Source organism: Pseudophryne corroboree, chromosome 9, assembly GCF_028390025.1.
Source record: "Pseudophryne corroboree isolate aPseCor3 chromosome 9, aPseCor3.hap2, whole genome shotgun sequence".
NCBI lineage: Eukaryota > Metazoa > Chordata > Amphibia > Anura > Myobatrachidae > Pseudophryne > Pseudophryne corroboree.
The window spans coordinates 76,383,142-76,399,040 of record NC_086452.1 but is presented as its reverse complement, the minus strand read 5'-3'; the positions used below and the strand labels follow the sequence as shown (position 1 = coordinate 76,399,040).

Below are 15,899 nucleotides of genomic sequence, written 5' to 3'. Positions count from 1 at the left end.
GTGGTCTGGGAAACAGTAATGGTGGCGCCGGCCACCGGAGACAGGAGACGCCAGGCTGATAGATGCACATTTAACCACGCGGGCACAGCGGAGGCCGCGGCTGATGAAAACACCACTCTGCATGTGGAAACTCAGGAACAGCGGAATCCGGTCCTGGAACGCTGAGCCCGCCTTAGGAGGCATCTGAAGGGTAAGTAATGGCGTCCAGATACCCGGATCGTGACATGATGGTTATCACCAATGTAATAATTGATGGCAATCATCGATGGGCAGCCAACTGATGGCAATCCCTATATCACAGTGTGGTCCTTGGCCCACTCCTGCTGTCAGGTTTTATTGCAGGCTTACCATACTATCCACTTAAAGCGGGACAATCATGAATTACACAGGTTCAGTGGCTGATTAAAACCAAGTGGAATGCAGGCTTGAGGTCAATTAGCCACAGAACCAGTGTAATTTATGAGTGTCCCAGTTAAAAAGGGACAGTATGGGAAGCCTACCCATGTCCCACCCGGAACCACAACAAATCTGAACGGCCTAATCCAGCACAAACTTTACTGACACAGCATTGCCAGTGTATAGACAGGGGCAGCAGGCATAGAACTAGACAAGGATACAGACGCAGCCTTGCTGGCATGTAGAGGTCAGTCTATTCAAGATACTCTAGTGCAGGTTTCAAACAGAAGAACCCCAGTAACCTTAAGTGCTTAAAACATGAATCAGGCATAGTACTCTCTGCATAAATCCAGCCTCAACAGGTACAGCCATATAACTCACTGTTCCCCTGCTGTAACCCATGGTGCACTGAGCGGCATTATACGCAGTGATGTGCACAACATGCACAGCCACAATTATTCTTCCAGATGACCCCATTAATACCACACAAGCCAGGTGCACATGAGGGCATGATCTTTTTTTTTTTAATCACTCCTGCATCAATGGTTTCCTTCCAGTCCAGATGCTACCTGGAGAAAGTGACAAGATCGAGGGTCAGTACTTCACATTTATTGGTTTTACCCCACAATAAAAACTTTTTTTGATGCAAGGTTTTAGAGATACATTTCCAAGTCCGTTCTTCCCCAAGGTCAAATGACCCAGAGCAAATACACTTACACTGTACCCACACAGGCACAAATATTACCTAACGCCTATACTATTGAATGCTACCATAGCTTTGAGCTCTTGCTTTTGGAGACAGGTGAATGATCTTCCAGTCATTTGCTTTTTAGAGGACTTTAACAATTGCTTTAATTTGACATGATTTTTTTTTCACCAGTACCAACTCTTCTAGATAACATGGGCTCTCTGACAACATCTGAGTCTTAAAGGAAGAAATCCTAGGGTTATCTAGAAATTAATACATTCATCTTAAAACATAATTAAATTCCCCCTGATGAAGTGCACAAGGGTGAAACGCGTTGGTTACTTCTCTGAGAAATCTGATTACTCCAAGTTTTATTACAGAATCCCTTTAACCCTTTTAGGATTCTATCCACTTGAACTGGATCCCACAGCCAGACATGTGGTTGGTATATCATTCACTTTCGAGGCCTTCAGCCTCTGTAACTTGTTTTACTATACAAGCAATGTTAATTTTTTTGGATCAAAGCGTTTTTTTTTTTTTAATATGGTCATTTGGAATTTCTTGGAACCTAGCAGTTACATATGCACTACAGATAAGCAGGCACTTTTGCTCATCTGTATGCACACTCTTGATAATTACGTGAACACCTAACCTTTATCCAAGGTACTACACTATATGCATACTTCGAAGTTTTTAAAGTTCAATCCAAGCAGTGTCCGTTGAATACCATGACGGATGTTTTCTGTTGTAAATGATCATATTCATTTTCTTGAAAGGAGACTTCGCTACCTCACCTTCACTTGTTATAGAGCTAATGCAGATGGTGGTAGCAAAAGGGCCACAGATTATTCAAAAGAAAAAAAGTATAGAAATAAAGTGACATTTTGCACATAGATTTTGCGAGGGATACACCTTATTACCAGTCATTGACCTCAGTGTGTAGTTGCGCTTAGCAGGTGTAAATATGTCTGTAGATGTGTTCACATCTATGTTTGTTGCAATTACTGTATGCTGCCTATATGTTGCTCGTGTTAAACATACCTAGATGTAACCAAACGATTTCTCCCTCTCTTCTCCTTACACTATATTCATTCTGTCTCTGGTGCTTTTCACCCTCTTTCGCTCTCCTTATTCTCATTTTTCATTCCCATCTTTATTTCCATAACTCTCCATCTTGCCTCCTATCTCTCTTACCCCACTGTTGCTGTCCCGGGGAGTCGCATATTTTGTTGACAATCATCCTGTCAACATAGTCCTAATGTCAATTGGAATTTCGACATTGACCACATCAACATTCATTACGATGACACTGATGAAATGTTGGCATGGTTCAAATGTTCACAGAACTTCCCTGGTGGTTTAGTCGTGACTTACCTGTTACAACGCCTTCAGCTGTGTCTGTTCCTAGTCCGGCGGGGATTTCATGATGAGTTCCATTGGATCCTGTGGTGCTTCTGGTAGTCCTTATCACTAATTCTTACCCCTAAGCCACCATCTAGTTCCTAACCTAACCTATCCAGCTGTAGCCTATTCCTAACCCTCCCCCTAGTGCACAACTTTAACCTCCCCTCCCGTAGCCTAACACTAACCCACCCCCTAGTGCCTAACCCTAACCTTTCCTGCAGCCTAATCCTCCCCAAAGTGCCCAACTCTAACCTCCCCTCCCATAGCCTAACACTAACCCACCCCCTAGTGCCTAACCCTAACCTTTCCTGCAGCCTAATCCTCCCCAAAGTGCCCAACTCTAACCTCCCCTCCCGTAGCCTAACACTAACCCACCCCCTAGTGCCTAACCCTAACCTTTCCTGCAGCCTAATCCTCCCCAAAGTGCCCAACTCTAACCTCCCCTCCCGTAGCCAAACTCTCCACACTAGTGCCTAATCCTAACCTCTCCTGCCACAACCTAACCCTCCCCTAGTGCCTACCTAACCATGGGGCAGATGCATACTTGCCTACTCGCCCGGAATGGCCGGGAGGCTCCCGAAAATCGGGTGACCCTCCCGGCCTCCCGGAAGAGCAGACAAGTCTCACAATTTTTCTGTTGCCCCCTGCTTTGACGCCCACTTTGAGAGTAAAGTGGGTGGTCCGGACAGTCGATGACGCAATTCTTGTTGACTCGCGTCATCATAGTCGCCCCCTGCTGAAAAAAAAAATGCCAGTTAAAGCGACATTACAGAGTGCGGGGCGTGGCTTAAATGCTGTGCCGATGTTACCCTGCCCTCGTACCATCTTCACCCCGCCTCAACACGTTCAGCCTCCGCCCCTCCACAGAGCCGACCTGGCAGCTCTCTCCCGGAGAGAGCTGCCAGAAAGTAGGTAAGCATGGGTAGATGTATTAAGCCTAGAGAAATGATAAAGCAGTGATAAGTACAAGGTTATAACGCATCAGCCAATCAGCACCAATATGTAAATTGACAGTTAGGAGTTGATTGGTTGGTGCGTTATCACCTTCTTCTTATCACTGCTTTATCACTACTCCAGGCTTAATACATCTGCCCCCATAACCTCTCCTCCTCTAGCATAACCCTCCCCCTAATGCCAAACCCTAACCTCTCCTTCCACAGCCTAACCCTTACCCACCCCCTAGTGCCTAACTCTAACCTCTTCTCCTACAGCCTAACCCTCCCCCTAGTGTACGAGATGAAATATAGCCAGGGGCACAGCAAGTGGTTAATTTTCCTGCCTGTTTAGCAGCTTAGTCATCTAAGGAATAATAACAATGAATATGTTTGAGCAGTCGGAATTTTGTTAAGATTTTTAAATGAATAAAATAGCATTTTCCAAAACAACTGCAGCTTTGTGGATTATGAGCCTAATTCGGGTTAGATTGCAAATACGATCCAACCGCAGTTTTTACAATGCATGCGCAAGTGCCGTCCTGCGAGTGCAGTTAATGCTAATGGTTAGCATTAACTGCGAACGCCTCTGCCTGACTGACAGGAAAAGGCATTTGCGGGGCAGGCGGTGGTCCGTTAAGGGGCGGCACAGGGCAAACGGGGGCGTGGTAGTGTTTTTCGGGGGGCGTGTTGTCTGTGTTTTCAGGGAGGCTGCGTGTCGTAACACACAGGTGGCCGGGCACTCCGAACTATAAAATGGTGGCGGGTCTCCTGCTGTCGCAGTAAGGATGTATCCACAATTTCAGTGATCATGCTGAAATTGCAGTGCGATCGCAATTTCAGCGTGAGCGCAGTGGGTGGGCGGTGGACTGCATGCTGGGCGGCCCCCAGCGTGCGATTCAAAGGATTGCAAATTCTGCTAAAAAGCAGGTGTAACATGTGCAGAGAGAGTTAGCTTTGGGTGGGGTGTGTTCAAACTGAAATCTAAAATCACAGTGTAAACATAAAGCAGCCAGTATTTACCCTGCACAGAAACCAAATAACCCACCCAAATCTAACTCTCTCTGCACATGTTATATCTGCCTCCCCTGCAGTGCACATAGGCCCTCATTCCGAGTTGTTCGCTTGCTGCTAATTTTAGCAGAATTGCTAACAGGCTAAAATCCGGCAGTTCTGCGCATGCGTATGCATCTCAGGGCGCACGCGCTAAGCAAATTTACACAAAACTATGCTATTTTACTCACATGCGAACAAAGCTTTTCAATCGCTCTGCTGATTGACAGAAAGTGGGAGTTTCTGGGCGGAAACTGGCCGTTTTCAGGGAGAGTGCTAAAAAACGCAGGCGTGCCAGGTAAACACGCAGGAGTGTCTGGAGAAACGGAGGAGTGGCTGTTCGGACGCTGGGCGTGTTTGTGACGTCAAACCAGGAGCTAAACGGACTGAGGTGATCGCAATCTAGGAGTAGGTCTGGAGCTACTCAGAAACTGCAAGGAAATTGCTTTTGGGGGTCATTCCGAGTTGTTCGCTCGCAAGGCGATTTTAGCAGTATTGCACACGCTAAGCCGCCGCCTACTGGGAGTGAATCATAGCATCTTAAAATTGCGAACGAAAGATTCGCAACATTGCGAAAAGACATCTCTGTGTAGTTTCTGAGTAGCTCGAAACTTACTCTGCCAGTGCGATCAGTTCAGTGCTTGTCGTTCCTGGTTTGACGTCACAAACACACCCAGCGTTCGCCCAGACACTCCTCCGTTTCTCCAGCCACTCCCGCGTTTTTCCCAGAAACGGTAGCGTTTTTCCCCACACGCCCATAAAACGGCCTGTTTCCGCCCAGAAACACCCACTTCCTGTCAATCACATTACGATCGCCTGAGCGATGAAAAAGCCGTGAGTAAAAATCCAACTTCTTTGCAAATTTACTTGGCGCAGTCGCAGTGCGGACATTGCGCATGCGCACTAAGCGGAAAATCGCTGCGATGCAATGAAATTTTCCGAGCTAACGACTCGGAATGACCCCCTTTGTTAGCAATTCTGCTAATATTAGTAAAATTGCTAATCTTTCATTAGCAATTGCTAATCTTTCGTTAGCAATTCTGCTGTGCTAAGATACACTCCCAGAGGGCGGCGGCTTTGTGTTTGCATTTCTGCTAAAAGTAGCTAGTGAGCGAACAACTCGGAATGAGGGCCATGGGGGGTCATTCCGAGTTGTTCGCTCGCAAGCTGCTTTTAGCAGCATTGCACACGCTAAGCCGCCGCCTACTGGGAGTGAATCTTAGCATAGTAAAATTGCGAATGAAAGATTCGCAATATTGCGATAAGACATCTCTGTGCAGTTTCTGAGTAGCTCGAGACTTACTCGGCATCTGCGATCAGTTCAGTGCTTGTCGTTCCTGGTTTGACGTCACAAACACACCCAGCGTTCGCCCAGACACTCCTCCGTTTCTCCAGCCACTCCCGCGTTTTTCCCAGAAACTGTAACGTTTTTTCCCACACGCCCATAAAACGGCCTGTTTCCGCCCAGAAATACCCACTTCCTGTCAATCTCACTCCGATCGCCTGAGCGATGAAAAAGCCGTGAGTAAAAATCCAAACTTCTTAGCAAATTTACTTGGCGCAGTCGCAGTGCGGACATTGCGCATGCGCACTAAGCGGAAAATCGCTGCGATGCGATGAAATTTTCCGAGCGAACAACTCGGAATGAGGGCCATGGTTTTGCCCATTAGCTAACAAATTTGCTGCGGTGATCAGATTCGCTTCTGTTTTGTTACAGATTGAGAACATCACACTTAATTAGATCTGTTAATCACAAGCAGATTTTCTCATAGGATAATCAAATGTACTATTTAACAAGCAACAACCATCCAACTAGCCAAAAACCTTCCTTATTAATTTGAGATCACTAAAGAGACGCTGTAATTTTCCAACCAGCAGACTGTGAGCTCTGCATAATAAACTGTATGGAACAAGTTTTTAAAATACAACCAGCAATAAAGTTAATTTAATAAGAGACGTTGTTTGCGAATGAATATTAAAGCTGGAGACAAATTCTATGCCTCGATTTTTGTGTTCTCACCTTTTCTCAATCACTGTTTAAAGGTTGGCATCTAAAGGCAAATCACCAGTTGTCATGCCAATACTACATGCTGCCTCGGTTACACAACCTGTAGTTCACATATTGAACTATAGTGGTCCCCTCACTCCTGTATCTCACACCAACAGACCAGCCGGGACTCCTGTGAAGTATGAGCTCTGCTGGCGAAGTAGAAGTTAAGACCTTGTGTTCGGTAAATTGAGAAATAAGCCAGAGGTGTGTAAATAAGAGTTTTGTAATTCTGCATTTGTACAATTTCCTCTTATTCAGCTGAAAATTTCATACTGACGTCTCACCTCTATGGGGGGAATTAAATTGTCAATCCGACGTATCGGGCCGACGTAGTGGTCCACTTATGAATGCGATCAGATGTGCGCTCCCGGGGCTCGTAAGCAGGGTTTTCAGATGTTACCTGCAGCAGGTAAAATCTGGTTTGCGATGATGTGCTTTAATGTTAGATCACATGCGATCTAACGTTAACACGTCGCGAATGAGGTGACCTGGACTCACGATATTGCGAGTCCAGGAGCTACCAGCACCTGGCGGGGAGTTGAAGGGGTATTAAATGCAACGGAGCACATATGATACATCTTCCTAGTGTATGGGCAACGTCAGTTAATGGCACAACACAAAATGGAGTCTTTATGGCAACAGTAATTTTACTGTCATGAAACCCATTCACACATAGGGGTTGATGGAGGGGCGCTTTAAGAGAGGAGGAGGCCCATGTGCAGCCTCCTCTGTTCTGGCACCATTCTCTCTGCCGGCACTAGAGCGCTCAGACTCTGCTGCACATGCGCAGATCTCTATGAAAATGGGGGCAGCGGTCATTTACCCAGTGATTTCTCTACTGCGCATGCACAGAACTCTGTGAAAATGGCAGCTGTGCCATTTTCACAGTGATTTAACAGCGCTGCGGACATTGGCGTGGGACTCCGGAGGGGCGATTATAAAAAAAAAAATGGGTGCAGCCAGTGCGGTGTGGGCCCCCCTGGCCCTTAGGACACATAGAGCACAACACCTTGAGAAAAACATCCTGCGTGACTTTGAAATGTTGGTGGCAGTGATGCTTATATCATTTTTAATTGATGTGAATACACAATTGTTTGGAATTGAAAAAATGCACGAGTGCCGCCTGGTGCTTACTTTGCGTAGGAGAGTGCTGCAAGAGACCTCCAGGGAACCGGTTTTGGGGAAATTATATATATATATTGGGCATATCTGGCAGCATGAGGGCACATCTGGCACTGTGGGGCATATCTGGCAGCATGAGGGCACATATGGCACTGTGGGGCATATCTGGCAGCATGAGGGCACATCTGGCATATCTGGCAGCATGAGGGCATATCTGGCACTGCGGGCATATCTGGCAGCATGAGGGCATATCTGGCAGCATGAGGGCATATCTGGCAGCATGAGGGCATATCTGGCACTGTGGGGCATATCTGGCATTATGAGGGCTGTGTACGGCTAGAGCTGCATTACCCACCCTAGGCTTATATTCGAGTCAATGAGTTTTCCCAGGTTTTTGTGGTGAATTTAGGTGCCTCTGCTTATATTCGGGTCGACTTATACTCGAATATATACGGTGTATATATATATATATATATATATATATATATATATATATATACACACACATACATACATACATACATACATACATACATACACACACACACACACTCTGCTCAAAAAAATAAAGGGAACACTTAAACAGCACATCATAGATCTGAATGAATGAAATATTCTTATTAAATACTTTGTTCTTTACATAGTTGAATGTGCTGACAACAAAATCACACAAAAATTATCAATGCAAATCAAATTTATTAACCCATGGAGGTCTGGATTTGGAGTCACACTCAAAATGAAAGTGGAAAAACACACTACAGGCTGATCCAACTTTGATGTAATGTCCTTAAAACAAGTCAAAATGAGGCTCAGTAGTGTGTGTGGCCTCCACGTGCCTGTATGACCTCCCTACAACGCCTGGGTCTGCTCATGATGAGGTGGCGGATGGTCTCCTGAAGGATCTCCTCCCAGACCTGGACTAAAGCATCCGCCAACTCCTGGACAGTCTGTGGCGCAACATGGCGTTGGTGGATGGAGCGAGACATGATGTCCCAGATGTGCTCAATTTGATTCAGGTCTGGGGAACGGGCGGGCCAGTCCATAGCATCAATGCCTTCGTCTTGCAGGAACTGCTGACACACTCCAGCCACATGAGGTCTAGCATTGTCTTGCATTAGGAGGAACCCAGGGCCAACCGCACCAGCATATGGTCTCACAAGGGGTCTGAGGATCTCATCTCGGTACCTAATGGCAGTCAGGCTACCTCTGGCGAGCACATGGAGGGGCTGTGCAGCCCCCCAAAGAAATGCCACCCAACACCATTACTGACCCACTGCCAAACCGGTCATGCTGGAGGATGTTGGAGGCAGCAGAACGTTCTCCTTGGTGTCTCCAGACTGTCACGTCTGTCACATCTGTGCTCAATGAGAACCTGCTTTCATCTGTGTTATATAGAACATAGAAACGCCTTCTGCTAAGACTAGTCCTTGCCTCTCCTCCAATCACCAGTCCATTCACAACTTGATGGGTGGAAATTAATAGTAGAGTTTCAAGGAAACAGATATTTGACTAGCCTTGCCTTGGAGAGAGATAAAGTGGACAGAGATAAAGTGCCAGTCAACCAGCTCCTAACTGACGTTTTGCAAACAAAGTCTATAACGTGACAGTTAGGAGATTATTGGCTGGTACTTTATCTCTGTCCACTTTATCTCTCTCTAAGGCTTAGTACATAGACCCCCTGCAGTGGTGGATTTTACCTATGGGCTGCAGGACTGCCCCCTCCCCCAGTAAAATCTGCCACTGCAGGGAGTGAGCCAGTCTGTGACTGCACTGGGTACGCAGTGACTGGCAGTGGTGACTTCTACAGGAAGTCCTACCTGCCAGTCAACCCCTGTTGCCTCTCTCAAGGACTGCCAGACCAGGTTGCTATCCACTGGGACTGATCGGCGCATACGCAGTTAATGGGCGGCTTGACTGTGCATGCGCAAACCTCGGCTTCTATGGACTGCAGCTGATACAGTCTATAGAAGCCAGGGCTTGCGCATGCGCACTCAAGCCACCACTTGACTGCACAAGTGTGGGCCCAGGACCCGGCTGGCAGCAGCAGCTGCTTTCCTCCTGTCCCGGGACCTGGCCCACAGCAGCCCCCCTCCTCCTCAAAGGTAGGAGCCACCACTGGACCCCTGCGTTAGCTAAGTATCAGAAGCAGACTGGTTACTTTGTACAACTTCTTCACTTTATCACTCTCCAAGGTTTGATAAATGTTTCCTTTAAAGACACTTTTTTTTTTTTTTTAATTAGTATTCATAACACTATATAATCAGACAGAATTGTTCAAGAAACAATAGCATTATTGCTACACAAATTGCAGTTTAGGGCGATATCTGCAAAAATGATTACTAGAAAGTGCATATGTAAATATTCAACATCTTCCCTGTTTATTGTCTTACAATATAATGGTAGTCAGAGCCTCCAAAATCCAGTTATAAATAATATATTTATTCCTTTAGCGGAATCCCTTTAAGATCAGTTTATCCTCCTGCGCCCCTCACCCCCCTGCACTGTACAATCCCCTCCAGACAGGACCACAATCCCCTGTCAGACTGTCATTAACCACTCGCTGCCCTGTGCACAATGGATGAGCCTGGCTGGCTAGCACCCAGGTGGTGATGAAAGTAAACATGAGGCAATTTCCTCAGAGAGGTTACAGAATCTGGCTGAGAAACAGAGATGGTAGGTAGTCAGACAAGAAGGTGTATGGGAAACAGCAGGCATTATATAGAATTAATTTACTAGAACATTATAAACAACATTATATTAGATCATAAATAAAATAGAACAAAAGTAATAATACCAATAATATAAAAATCATATATAATAGAAAAAAAAAATCAATGACAGAGGTTTAAACTGAAATACATGTAAAATTGGATGTCCCAGCATGTCCAAGCTTTTGTTGTCAGGGCATGCTGGGATTTATGGTTCCACAAGAGCTGTAGAACCACAAGACCCACAAGTTGAAATGAGGTGAGGAATACAGGAGCACTAATAAGTTTCTTACCTCTGGCTCCTGAAAGGCTCCTTCAGGATCCTGCTTTCTCTAGGGACCCAACTCTCTTCTGTCACCTGTCAGGTGTCTCACAGTAAGTTCCTGCTGTCTCTGCCCCTTCTCCTGCAGACCCTGCTTTATCTGTGTGCTGCGATCTCCTCAGTCTCAGCAGCACTCAGCTCTGCCCCTGCCTCATACACAACTTTCCATTCTGCCTGTATAATAATAAATCTCCTTTCCAATAATCAGCTCAGGTTTAAAGGGACTGAGTCCTTTGGGGGCGTGGTTTACGGTCATTACGTCAGAAGGGTGTGTCCAAGACGCCGGTTTCTCAGCATCCCACAGGGGGAGAGCACTCATTAACCCCTCAGTGGCTGCTGTGTGGGTGATACAGGGTATTGCTCAACACCTGTTTACATCCTGCCAGCACACTGCACAAACTGCAGATGGAAACACAGTACTAAACCAGGACTGGGGGTTCTGTTTATGACATCATGCAGTTTAATGCAGATGTAATGTGATATTATTGATAAATTATCAAAGCGAAAATTGATACTGTATGTTAACTGGAATGAAGTAAAAATGTCCTGTCCTCCAGTAAGAACCCATTCTGGCAAAAAGCTGGATGCGGAGTGATCATCTACTCTATTGCTTTAATTCAGAGCTGGTCATCCTAATGCATGTGTGCAGTAGTCAGGCTGCACATGCGTCAGTAGGGATGGTCATAGGTGTGTTTGCCATCAATGGTTACCTATGATGGTGAAATGGAAAGTGACTATCAATGGTTGCAAACTATGCAATGGATGACCATCGATGATTTCATCAGCCAATGGTCATCCCTGTTCTTTCACTGACTGCCCTGTGGGTCAGTCAGAACCCGGGGTGGGGCTTTGTGGGTGGCACCTTGTAAAAAAAAAAACACCATCAATTGGTTCTGTACCATCGATACTGGGAAAACATCTGGTTCTCCCCAATTGTTGGCAAAAAGTATTCCACATCGGCCATAAACTATTGATGATTTGGAATCATCGATGGACAATGGCCATCCCTATGTATTAGTGGGGGCCGGCAGGGCATTAGACTAGCACTTTGGCAACTATGGGTTATCACTACAAGCAGGGCTGTAACTAGGTGTGTGCTGGCAGTGCCTTGCCCACAGCACATATGCTCTGTGGGCGCAGGACTGGCCAGCAGCACCCGCAGGGCCGCACTGTGTTTTTGTTTGAATGTGTTGCCCGTGGTAATGTATGTAGCTGTGCGCTCAGCTCTGTGTCTGCTGGGCACACCACTTTACATACATTACCCTTCCTTACAATGGTGTGGCCAGCGCTCATTGTCTGCCCCCTTTCATGTGAGTCATCTACCGTCGTCCGCAAGTGACATTAGCGGGTGTAGCACTGCAGCTGCATAGACGCATTCTCTGCCCCCTCCCGGCTCACTGATCAACCCTGCCTCCTCCTCAGGCAGCTCGGCGACACCACCTCCTCCTCCGGGGAAACAGGACCCTGCAAGGTAAACACACACACACACACACACACACACACACACACACACACACACACACACACACACACACACGTACGTCATGGGCATTTGGAGAGTGTGTAGGGGACAGAGTGCACATCCCACCATCCTGTGTATTTTTGTTTTGGTTTTATTCTATTGGTATTTTGTACATTATATTAGTGCATAATGAATTTGTCTGTGGATGTCACCAGCCTTGAATTGCTCTCTCTCTCTCTCGGACTCTGCCTGCCTAATGTGTAAAAAGGGGGACTCTGCCTGACTAATGTGTAAACAGGGGGACTCTGCCTGCCTAATGTGTAAAAAGGGGGGACTCTGCTGCAGTTATGTGTAAAAAGGGGACTCTGCCTGCCTAATGTGTAAAAAGGAGGACTCTGCAGCTATAATTTGTAAAAAGGGTGACTCTACCTGCCTAATGTGTAAAAAGGGGGACTCTACCTGCTGTACTGTGTAAAAGGGGACTCTGCCTGCTGTACTGTGTAAAAGGGGACTCTACCTGCCGTAATGTGTAAAAGGGAGCTCTGCCTGGTGTAATGTGTAAAAGGGAGCTCTGCCTGTCGTAATGTGTAAAAGGGAGCTCTGTAGCCACTTCCCTTCCCAATGATGCCAATCCCCTATATTTTTGGCGCATGCCTACAGAGCTGCTTTGTTTATGGGGGGCTGCCGATATTGTTTCTTGCACACAGCACTAAAATGTCTAGTTACAGCACTGAACAGGGGCCATGCTCACAATTAGAAGCCTTCTGGGGGCTACTTGCGCTACCGAGAAGGATGGACTGCAGCAGAGATCTGTTGCAGCCCCCCTCCCCCCAGATACATCCAGAGAGGACACTTGACATTTGCCCCTGAGTGTTCCCAAACTGACGAATAGGTTAGCAAAAGAGGCTAAGGGTACACGTATGAAGTAGTGACAACCTTATCTTTTTCTCTGCGATTTTGATGAGAAAGGGGATATTATGGCTTATTTAAAATGTACTAGAAGGCTGACCATGGAAAAATCATGGATGTCTCCAGGAACACCTTTGACCTTTGCAAATAACAGCACTCACATAGCCAGCTATGGTGGTGAACCGCGATCAGCACTTACGAAGGGAAAAAAATCTTAGCCATTTGTCATTTGCCCAACAGCAAATAGTGCCATCTGAGGATGGCGCTATATGCTACTTACCAGTCCTACTGCCGACTCCCATCATTGGTCCATAATGAGATCCTGCACGTATGCAAAATATTACTAATGCACACTAGGGGTCACACAGGAGCAGTGACTTGCTGGGATCACAGGAGGGGGAGTTTTTTTGTCTCCCCCAGTCCAGCAGCCAAGCTGTTAATATATAGCAGCATTATTGCTTCCTGCTTCACCTTAATAAACAGCGAAGCAGTAGCAGCTATAGTGTCACAATATGTGCCTTAATAAGCCATTTCCCCTGCTCTAAGAAGTAAGCAGGATGTCAGGGGGTTGACCACTCTTCACGAAGTACATAGAATTCCCCCAAAATTTGGGAGTCTGCCAGATGTTACAATGACCTGGGCTCCAACTAGGGAGAACCCTCTGCACATAGTGAACCCTTTGCAGCTTTAATAACTCTCTAGTGTTCTGTCTCAGATGTAAAGTTCTTCATTATAATTTATTGAAGTTAAATCTTAGGTTGGCTTTGGAGGGATAAACCAGGCATGAAAAGTGCCACTTCCAGAGTTGGTTGACTGAAAACCTGAGTCTTGCCTCTGATGAAGTGACTGACATCAACGAAACATGAATGGCCACACCCACTGCGACTCAATTGTCAATCGATATCATGTCTCCAGCTGTGTAACACTTTGGCACTACCGCTTCCACACTTGGTTTATCCCTTCAGTGCTTACCATAAGAATCAGATCCTTCATCTCTGCACCTGACATTCCATACCGTTGCATTATATTCTGGACGTATTGCTTCAGTTGCACCACACAGGATATCCTCTACTTTCGGCATTACCCACTTCATCTGTTCCCTATGCATAGGTACATATCAGGGTCGCTTACACAGCTTTATATATACCTTTTATCTGAGTTGTCACCTTCAAACATCTAACCTTCTGTTTCTCAGACATGCGGGGGGACGCCCAGCACAGGGCTAGTCCGCCCCGCATGTCTGGCTCTGCCCTCCCCCACACACACACACGGGTGCAAAAGCATCGCATGGCGGCGATGCTTTTGCACCCGGCGAGTAGCTCCCTGCTTGCACAGCCTAGGTGCACTGGCAGGCAGCTACCAGCAGCATCCCGGGTCGCAGCACCTGTGTGTGACATCATGCAGCCGCCGTGGCCCGCCCCGCAATGGTCTGGACATGCCTGCGTTGTCCAGACTGCGCCCTGCCAACGGCGTTCTAACGTCACTGGCACGCCCCCTCCTGCCCCGCGACCGCCTCTGCCTGTCAATCAGGCAGAGGCGATCGCAGCCCTGAGATGATCTCACTGGCCCCCGGGGTGTGTGCGAGCGCACTCCGCAAAGGGTTTCAGACTGCAGCGGCAGCGAACGAGTCTGAATAAGGCCCTGTAAGTATCAACTGTGCACCACCATGCTGACCCCAGGTGGGGAGTAGATGCTATCAGTACTGGGCTCCTTCATGGACTCTCGCAACATCTTGGGACAGAAATAATGGAGTGTGAGATAGCCAGAGCTCCGAGATTTTGGTCGAACCCCTACAGATTTTTAAAGCAACCTGGTTTTGCCTTGTAAATGTTTGCTGCTTGAAAAAACGTACAAGTTTGACCGGAATCTCGGAGCTCCGGCAGTCTCGCACTCCATTATATCCGGGCCCATATGTCTGTCTAGTGTATGTACAGCTCCTGCAATACCCCTTTACTGATGACTGTGGCTGGTTCCTCCTGATAGCTTACTATGGCTCAGGACTGTCCAATATTGGAATTTCAGTACCATTTACAGTCTGATTCACCATTGGGACAGGTACAACTACTGGTGTTTCCGTTGAAGACTCCTCACTGGACACTCAATCAAAAGAATGTGGTGGTTGACATAACACTAGTCCCCTACCATGCAATAACTTGTGAAATAAATGGCACATGAATGCAATGAACATGCTGCCTCAAAAATGTCAGCGCTGCAATACACTTTCGGCATTTAAAATAATTTACACAAGGCGTACTGCAACAATCATTGAAAAGTAGTATTTATACAGATTTTATTCCAGATTTCATGTTGGGGAAGGTGGATCCAGCCACAAATCTCTTCTCAGTTTTTTTTTTTTTTTTTGTCCAGTCTGCTTTTTAATAAGTACTTGCAAATTCCAAACAACATAATACTAGCAATAGACAATTGAAATAACCAATATTACACACTGGCCCTCATTCCGAGTTGTTCGCTCGCTAGCTGCGTTTAGCAGCATTGCACACGCTAAGCCGCCGCCCTCTGGGAGTGTATCTTAGCATAGCAGAATTGCGAACGAAAGATTCGCAGAATTGCGAATAGAAATTTCTTAGCAGTTTCTGAGTAGCTCGACACTTACTCTGCCACTGCGATCAGTTCAGTCAGTTTCGTTCCTGGTTTGACGTCACAAACACACCCAGCGTTCGCCCAGGCACTCCCCCGTTTCTCCAGCCACTCCCGCGTTTTTCCCAGAAACGGCAGCGTTTTTTCACACACACCCATAAAACGGCCAGTTTCCGCCCAGAAACACCCACTTCTTGTCAATCACACTCCGATCACCAGAACGAAGAAAAATCCTCGTAATGCCGTGAGTAAAAT

General features: G+C 46.6%; 1 protein-coding gene across 1 annotated transcript in view; it reads right to left on the bottom strand.

Moving 5' to 3' along the window:
* RAB3B (RAB3B, member RAS oncogene family) overlaps positions 1-10,916 on the bottom strand; it is a 207,168-nt gene extending 196,252 nt beyond the window's left edge. The window contains exon 1 of the mRNA XM_063939543.1: positions 10,647-10,916. The gene's annotated coding sequence lies outside the window, so the exon portion shown is untranslated. The remainder of the gene's footprint in view (positions 1-10,646) is intronic.
* Between the last annotated feature and the right edge of the window lie 4,983 nt (positions 10,917-15,899).